Below are 8,143 nucleotides of genomic sequence, written 5' to 3' on the forward strand. Positions count from 1 at the left end.
AAGGCTGGGGCAGAATTTTCGAGATTCAACACTGGTGTACATATGTCTGACCGGGTGAGTTGATCTGTGGCATCACAGTGATTCTGGGCCCTTTCCGCTTGCTGTCTCAGAATTGTTTTCGTACCTTGTAATGTAATGACGAGTGTGCTTCGGTTTCTTTAGCAAAACCACTCTCTTGAATCACGTTAACGTTTGAGACAAAAACGCCATAGCACAGCTGTCTTTATGCAAGAGCACACCTACAGCATGACCTGTCATCTAAAGACTCGAAAACAAAACAAGTTACTTATAGTCAATGGGTAAGCTGTCTGAATTTATACTAATCAAGACAAACCTTGGAAAGGTTACACTAAGTACAGAACTTTAAACCTTGCTTTGTATGAATTGTACTTTTTTGAACATAAGCTGCACTTTAATTTGTAATGCAGAGGATGAATAAGTTAAGTTCATGCTTTAAGGATAGAAGCAGACATTCTTTTTTGGAACCACGTTATAATCTGCTTATTTTACAGTATACACGTTTCCCTATGAAATCACGGCGGATGTGAGGGCAGAATATACACAACAGACGATGAAGGAGAAAGGAGGGTAATAGGTTTATTTTTTTGTTTGTTTGTTTTTGTTTTAATTTAAAAAGAACAGAATTTTGACTCTTAACTTTTCAAGATTTTCCAGTTCTTTTAGTTAACATCACCTTATTGCACCATAATGCCACGAAGGGAGAGGACTTTGACTCTGTTGGGTTTTATTTGAATGGGTGCGTAACAGTAGCTAGCTCTGGAAACACCTGTTGTTTGGGGGAATAGGTTTATTGGTCTCCTTCCCATGTTCCTACAAAACTCTCACTGACAGGTGTAAGAGTTATATAAAACGAAAAGGGAGCTGAACTGTGAAAAGAAAATATACCCCTATAAGCAGTGAGTGCCAAGGGAAAATACCACGATGATGTCAGAGGAGACTGCAAAGTTGTCCCTTTGGGAGAACAAAGGGACAAGGAACACACGAATGGAACACACATCACTGTATCTTTTACATCGGAAGCCTCACCACTATGTATCTTGTATCCAGGTGTCTACAATGGCCTAAACCACTACATCCATGATATGCCATTTACCTGAAAACTTCATTTTGGCTATTACATGGTCAAAAAAAAATGAACTGAGTTTTCTTAGTGAAGAAGAAACCTCAAATAGGGGAGTCAGCAGCGATGGTGGGAAAATGTTTACATTTTTTTTTTTTCTTCTTCAGAAATAACGCTTTCTGACAATTTTATCTGATTTTTAAACAGGGAGCTCTGGTTCACACATGTGCTATAAGATGTGTTGTGTAAACCGAGGGTGCCTCCCTGTCATTGAACTCATTACTTCACCTGACACACACTCGTTTCCAGTTCAGAACCGGGGTGGGCTCCCGCAGCAGGCACGGGTCACAGCCGACTCCTTCCAACACCAGAGCCATCACTCGCATGGTGGGTTATTTTTGTTTTCTTTTCTTTTTTTTCTTTTTGTTCTGTTTAACCAACATAGTGGTATTAGTAGTTCTATAAAGAGAACTGCTTTAACATTAGGGACTGGGAGCAGTCCATGGGATAAAAAGGAAAGTGTTTTCTCACGGGAAAACATGTCAGGAAAAATAAAGAACACTTTCTACCTCTGTTTCAGATTTTTGAAACGCTTATTTTAAACCAAATTTTAATTTCTGTGTCCAAAATAAGTTTTAAGGACATCTGTTCTTCCACACGAAATAGGTTAGGCTGCCTATTTCCTACCGAACTCACGGGATGGTTCTGCTTGTGATCCTCTGCACGCGGCCTTTTAGTGAGAGAGGAGTTTGGGGTTGCCTAGCAACCCACCAACTTGTACAAACTCATCTTTCCCTCACAGAAAGCAACGAAGGAAAACCAGGCAAAGTCAGTGAAAGACAATCTTTGTAGTTTCAGGAGTAAAGCTGTATGTGGCTTTTGTCCAGCACCTAGATGGATGTAAATGCAGCAACTTGTTTAAAAAAAAGAAATGCACAATTTACTTCCCCCAAAAAGTTGCTCCTTGCCTTTTCAAGTTGTTGACAAACAGACATTTGATATTCTCTTATATGTTATAATAATGTAACGTATAAACTCAAGGCTTTTTATTCTTTGTGATAAATCCTGTTTTAAAATGTCACAAAACAGGAACCAGCATTCTAATTAGATTTACTATATCAAGATATGGTTCAAGTAGGACTACTAGAGTTCATTGGACACTAAAACTATGAAACAATTACTTTTTATATTAAAAAGACCATGGATTTAACTTATAAAAATCCAAATGCAGGATAGTAATTTTTGTTTACTTTTTTAACCAAACTGAATTTTTTGAAAGACTATTGCAGGTGTTTAAAAAGAAAGGAAAGTTTGTTTTATCTAATACTGTAAGTAGTTGTCATATTCTGGAAAATTTAATAGTTTTAGAGTTAAGATAACTCCTCTCCTTGGTTAGGGAAGAAGAAAGCCCTTCACCACTGTGGAATGATGCCCTGGCTTTAAGGTCTATCTCTACATCATGCTTCTTTTGAGAATTACATTTGGTAGTTATAATTACAGAAACTGATTAGTTGTAAGTTTGCAGGTAGATTTAGCACCGTACTCATCACTCTGGATAGACTGCGATGTTCTTTCACACAGATAAATGATCTGTAACACTGTAAGATACTGATCTTTACAACTGTTTAATCAGTTTTATTTTTGTACAGTATTAGTGACCTAAGTTATTTTGCTGTCCTGTTTTTGTAAATCAAACAAAATTATAATAGAGGATTCTGACAGTAGGTGTTTTGTACATATGTATATATGTTGTCCAAATAAAAATAATAAAAATGATAAAGATTTCATTGTTCCTGCCATTATGTGTTTTAAAGGGGGCCTATATTGCCATAGCAGGGGCTACTACTTTAACCTGTGCTCACAGGATTTTATGATGAGTGCAAAGATGATTTTGCCCTATACTTTTCAACATGTGCAGTATTTGTATAGATCTGTGTGTATTTACTATTTATATATCTCTGAGGCTGTAAATGGAATGGAGGCTGCTTGAAACCACTGTATTATGCTGGAGGAGAATATTTATACTTTCAGGAAAATCACTAACAGTTTTATAAAGCTCATACTATGCTAGAGTGTGGTAGGAACTGGTCAGAGAATGTTAGAAATTCAGATTGTGCTTTTGAGCTGTGATATTGGTAACAGTACCCAGGTTGAGGTCTCAAAGGCAAGGCAGTGGAACCATTAAGCCAAGTGAGGATGAACACCAAAGTGTGTGTGTGTGTAATTTATATAGATATAGATGTATAACTTAGTAATGGTGCCAAGTGCTTAGGTCTTTTCTCTTAATTTACTCCCTACAGCAGCTTGGTACAGCTCATACAGTAGCACTTGTTATCCAAATATTTCAGATGGGAAAACTTGAGAGCCACATAACTTGCTAAAAGACACATTCAATAGGTGGTATAAACAGTATTTAAATTTGGATCTGCTGACTCCAACCTTCCATTTTTTATGCCTGTATCAGAGCAGCGATGGGTGAACTGAGCATCATTTCCATTTGACCCATTTTATTGAGCACTTGTTAGTGCCAGGTATTGTCATCTCTGAAGACACAAAGGTGAAAACAAACAACAAAGTGCTCTGTACTCAAGGAGTTTATATGTTAGTAGATAGAAACACATAAACAAGTAAACAAATTATCCATATAATTAAAAATTTTTTTTTCTTTATTGATTTTAGAGAGAAAGGAAGGGAGAGAGAGAGAAACATTCATGAGAACATCGATTGGCTGCCTCCTGCATGCCCCCCACTGGGATCGGGCCACAACCTGGGCATGTGCCCTGACCGGGAACCGAATCAGCAACCTCTTGGTATATAGGCTGACGCTCAACCACTGAGCACACCGCCGGGCTCTCCATATAATTTTAGATAGTGATGAGCATTATGATGAAAATAGGGTCGGGTGATTTTGAAGTTGGGGAAAGTCATTCGAACCAGGTTGTTAGCAGTGGAGGTGGAAAGCAGCAAATAGTTCCAAATATACGTTGGAGGCGGAATGATTTGGATTTGGCGATGTTAGCATGTCAGGGGTAAGTGAAGAAAAGGTCTAATAACCCTCAGGTTATGGCCAACAGGCCTTTGTTAATGCAGTTTGAGGAGGTGGAGAGGAGAGGGTTGGGGTGAAGGAAAAGTCATGGACTGATTTTGGTTGTGTAACAAAAATGTCAAAAAGCAATTGTATATATTAGTATAGAGCTCAAAAAAGTGGTCTGGACTGGAGATTTGGAAGTCTCAGTCATATCTAGTAGTAACTGAAGCCACCGAAGTGGATGGCAGCTGCAGTAGAATACAGAGGGGGGAGGGAGAGAAAGGGAAAGAAGGAAGACGAGGGAGAGACAGAAAGATAGCTCAAGAAATAACAAGACAGAGGCTTCCAGTCAGGGTGGAGAAGCAGGTTAGTGCAGTACTCGATCCTCCACAACCACATCAAAATTACCACTAAACCACAGAACAGCCATCACTCAGGGAACCACCTGAAATCTAGCCGAACGGAAGTCCTGCGACTCAGGATATGAAGAAGCCACATCAGACTGGTAGGAGGGGCAGAGACGTGGAACTGGCTGGTCCCATAAGCACGTGTGCTGGTTAAAAGTCGGGAGGGATATTTTGGCTGTGGAGGTCCCCTCTGAGGAGCAAGGGTTTGCAGCCCCACATTAAGTACCTCCAGCCCAGGGTTCCAGTGCCAGGAAGACTTGTCCCAATTACTTCTGGTTGTGGAAACCAGCTGGGAGCGTGGCTGAGGGAGACAGACGGAGGGCTGCGGGAGCCCCAGGCAGTTCCTTCCTTCCTTCCTTCCTTCCTTCCTTCCTTCCTTCCTTCCTTCCTTCCTTCCTTCCTTCCTTCCTTCCTTCCTTCCCTCCCTCCCTCCCTCCCTCCCTCTTTCATGAGGACTTGCTTTTCATTGATTCTAGAGAGAGAGAAACATCAACCTGTTGCCTCCCAGGGGCACCCGACTGGGGACTGAACCTGCAACCTGGGTATGTGCCCTGGCCAAGCAGTTCCTCTAAAAGGACCTGCACAGAAAAAAAATAGACTTTATGGGAAAACAACTGGGTAAAGAGGTGATTGCTTTATATTGGCACATTCTATATTGTACATATAACAGTGTCTATATTCCATTAAAATACCTAAAGCAAAAATACAAAAAAACAGCAGAATTTTATAAAAACCACATGGAAGCTTTACAACATTATAGCATATGATAAGACTATAAGTAACACATTATAGACTACATTTTCTTATCAATGGGCAATAAACTGAACGATTCACAATAAAAGGATAATTTTTTTTTCTTTATTGATTTTTAGAGAGAGAAAGGGAGGAGAGAGAGACAGAAACATCGATGAGAGAGAACACGATTGGCCACCTCTTGCCTGGGCATGTGCCCTGACTGGGAATCGAACTGGCGAGCTCTTGGTTCATGGGTCGATGCTCAACCACTGAGCCAGACCGGCCGGGCAGAATAAGTTTTAAAATAATTAAAATACTGTCTTTGTTAGATCAAAGAGAAAACACAAGTTATAATCAGGTTAAGACAACAAAAATACCATGTATCCAAAATATACCCAAAAGCTATATGTAGAGGAAAATTCAGAGCTTTATATGCTTCTGTTACTAACCATGAACAAATCAAACTATAAAAGAAGCTGAAAAATGTCATAGGATTTCAGCATGTATATAATTTTAAAGGCAAAATCTTTCAAACTTTTAAGGAACAAATATCTCCTTTAGAATTTAAGCCATTACAACACAGAGCATACAAAATGATAGGAAACAATTCAATTCACTCTAGGAAGCTAGTTTAATCCTGGTTTACCAGAGTAGTCAAGTATATTTTATAAAAGTAATGTAGGGGAATTGCCTTAACAGAAATTATAGCCTATTTTGAAGACACAAACATTTATAAAAATTTAATATAAAGTGGCATTCCAAATCAATGGGGAAAGCACGAATTATCCATTGTGTTTAGCCTACTGATTTTCTGGGGAAAAATTAAGGTACATCATAACAAACCAAAATAAATCTTATATGGATTCAAGACTTAAAATTATTAAAGCACTTAAAATATAGGTGAAGATTTATTAATCATGACTTGAGGAAGAATTCAGATGCACACATCTCAAGGTAGAAACCAATAACAGAAAGATTAATAGATTTAACTATTTAATAATGTTAATCAATTATAAGTAAAAAATTTGCCTAAACAAAATGAAAAGGTATGGATATAGAAAAATGCACTTCGAAAGAGTATCTTTAATGAATAACTTTTTTTTTTTGTTACAGATGTTTCTCTTTTTCCCCCTTTGACACTCTCCTCCTGATACCCAACCCCCACCCCGTCCCCAGCATTGTTGTCTATGTTCATTGGTTACACATACATGCATATAATGTTTTACAAGTAAAAAATGTGTACATATTTAGAAAACTCTATAGATGATATGAATTCACACTTTACAAAATGACGAAAATAATCAATAAACATTTTTAAAATGTTTACCACATTTTCAGTTAGAAATACAATATAAAATAATGAGGTACAGCCTGGCATGTGGTTCAGTGCATTGAGCGTTGCCCCATGGACTGAGAGGTCCTGGTCTGATTCCTGGTCAGGGCATGTGCCCAGTAGGGGGCGTGCAGGAGGCAGCCGATCCATGATTCTCTCTCACACTGATGTTTCTATCTCCCTCTCTCTCTCTAAAAATCAATAAAAACACTTAAAAAATAATGAATTAAAATAATGAGGTACATTTATTTGCCTATGGAATTGCTGAAGATTTAAAAATTAAAGCCCCGGGATTCCAAAATGGTGGCAGAGTGAATGTAAGCTACACAGACCATCTCCCAGGACCAAACTGGAATTACAACGAAAATAAAGACAAATCGTCAGGAAAAAGCAACAGAAAAGCAGCTTGGAGGACCACATAACCAGGGACACTGACTCAATCCTGGTAGGATTGCGAGGATGCAAGAGGGGGACTGGGAGCCCACAGACAGCAGCAGCCTTAGCTGGGAGCAGCGCCCTTGGGTTACACTCCCAAGCGGCTCCACAACACAGAGCCGAGACAGAGGCTAAAGTAGCCACAGCCACTTACCTTGGACTCTGGCAGAGGGAGGGCAGACTGGACTGGAACTGTGTGGGGACACTCGGGATTTGGAGGATGCTCGGAGCTTTTGCTGAGTTGCGGCCACGCAGTACTGTGGTCATCTTACTCCTTCCCAGGGCCCTGGGGAGAGGCAGCGGCCCCTCCCTCGGAGATTCAACCCCAACCAGTGGCCATTGAAATGAAATTGAGGCCCATTAACAACCAGCATCTGCCCCACGCTCGGGAAATTCCCTTACCCTGAGCACCTGAGGGAGTTTTTCATTAACTGAGAAGCCAAGACTCTTCAGGTAACCCCTACGGATAGCCTCCAGGCAAAAAGCTAGAATAACTGAACCACTCCTGGGCTAGCAACTCTACCCAGGAAAGTAAGACTTGCCAGTGACGTTTAACGTGGGTCCTCCCTGCCTCATCCAAACCCAGGAGAGGGAGCCACAAACAGCAGAACACCAACACCCACAGGGAAAATTTGGCAGGCTCCAAAGTCCACTGTGATAGCCAAAATGGTAAAACACAGAAACAAAAGTCAAATGAAAGAACAAGAGACCTCTACCAAAGATGAGATAAATGAAGTGCAGTTAAGCAAGTTAATAGAAGTAGAATTCAGAGCCATGCTCTTGAGGAAGCTCAACAGCATGTGTAAGGACATGAGCACCATGAGTAAAGACATAGAAATGTTGAATCAACCAGTTGGAAATTAAAAACCACCAAAAAGAAATGAAGAATGACAGCAGAAATAAAGAACACATTGGAAGGTCTAAATAGCAGAGTAGAGGATGAAGACCAGATCAATGAATTAGAAAATAGGGTAGAAAAAAATCAACCAATCAGAAAACCAAAAGGAAAAAAACAATTAAAAAACAGAAAGACAGCTTAAGAGAACTGTGGGACAACTGGAAACATAATAACATTTGCATCATAGGAGTCCCCGAAGAAGAAGAAAATGAGCAAAGGTTAGAGA

This window comes from Molossus molossus, unplaced genomic scaffold (assembly GCF_014108415.1).
Source record: "Molossus molossus isolate mMolMol1 unplaced genomic scaffold, mMolMol1.p scaffold_m16_p_14, whole genome shotgun sequence".
Classification (NCBI taxonomy): Eukaryota; Metazoa; Chordata; class Mammalia; order Chiroptera; family Molossidae; genus Molossus; species Molossus molossus.